Source organism: Echinops telfairi, unplaced genomic scaffold, assembly GCF_000313985.2.
Source record: "Echinops telfairi isolate 266 unplaced genomic scaffold, ASM31398v2 ScPeMD7_9;HRSCAF=40, whole genome shotgun sequence".
Classification (NCBI taxonomy): Eukaryota; Metazoa; Chordata; class Mammalia; order Afrosoricida; family Tenrecidae; genus Echinops; species Echinops telfairi.
In genome coordinates, this window is record NW_022103906.1 from 69,284,539 (window position 1) to 69,286,125 (window position 1,587).

Genomic DNA, 1,587 nt, shown 5'->3' on the forward strand with positions numbered 1-1,587 from the left:
TACTAAGGGTTCAAGTAGAAAGAAAGTGTTTTGAAAATGATGATGGTAACAAATGTGTTTGACACAATGGATGGATGGATGGATTGTGCTAAGAGTTGTATGAGCTCCCAATAAAATGATTTTTTTTAAAGTAATGAAGGCTATTTTGTCATTCCAAAAGTATAATCTTGATAGATTTTCCCCCAAGGCATAGAGGTATAACAGGAACTAAGTATAAAGATTTTTGAAAAAAATGAAACTACAATGGTGAAAACAAGACCAGGACATTTTTGCTGAGAATTGTTTCCCCCACCATGACAATGACCCTCCTCTTGTTTGGAGAGTAGCAAGAACTGTCCTACAAGAATTTCGTTGGGAAACCTCATCCTATCCACCTTCAGATTTATTTTTCCTTTCAAAATGCAGAAATAATTAAAAGGAACATGATTTGAGTCTCCTGAGGTTGCCAAGACTGCATTTTGATGGTGTCAATCAAGGGCACAATTCTACAGCTAAAAATTAGAGCAATGGAGACGGTGGATTCTGAAGTGTAACCGTAGATGGAGGATCTGTCAGGGAAACAAGAGCTTCACATTTTGACATTTTTGTTCAATAAAAGTTTCTATAATTTTGTAGCAATACTTTTTTGATCATTCTCACACTAGAGTTGCCAATGACGTCACCAAGCAATCATATAATTAACTGTAAAATGCTCTAAATTCAAGCATCTTTGAAGAATGGGCTTCTTGACTGACTGCATGACTTAATTTAAATTGTGAGTCATTTATTTAGCACATTCTAAACAATTTATAAAGTAGCAAATATTTTCTGATTGTCCTATAATGCAATTCTAAAATAATTTTGTTGGTTTTCCTTATAATATTCTAAATAACAATCTTTCATAGAACAATGTTTCACCACAAGTTCTCCTATTGTACAACTCTAGCTCCATGAGCTGGAGTCAGCTGGATGGGACCTGAAAACAACAGGGCAGTTGAGAACCCGCTAGGAAAATTAGCTTGCACCTTGAGTTAGGCCTCCTTCTTATCCAAGAATGAAAAGGCTCAGATTGTGAGAGTTGAAAATAAAACTACCTCCAAACAGCCTGGCAGGAATGGAGAATTCTGTTTTTCCTTGTTGCCAGATGGACCATAAGTATGGGCTGAATGTAAACATACAGTGTCATTCCAAAGGTCACTCCAAAGAGTGGTCCCTATCGATGTGGTGCCGTTTCCATTCCATTGGGAATGCTAAGTAATGAGCGCAGGTAAACCTTTGAGGTTTAGCTTGGCTTGAACCAGGATCCAAATGATTAAATGCTTATTCAGAACTCTTTCATCTGGAAGTCTTACAAGAAGGCTTGTGTTTGTTTTACTGCCCTTCGTAAAGTGTTTCAGTACTTCCAGTTTGACTTCCATCTCATACCAGAAGGTGAAAAGACATTGGCAATGATTGCTCTTTCGATGGATTTCAAAAGAAGTTCTGGGTTTGATTTTGAATAGACATTTGGCTTTGTTTTCAATTTTCTGACCCAGATGGCTCAGCCTTTTGAGGTCTCTTTAGAGTAGACCCAAGTTTATCATTCTGATTGTGACTACATTTGCAAAA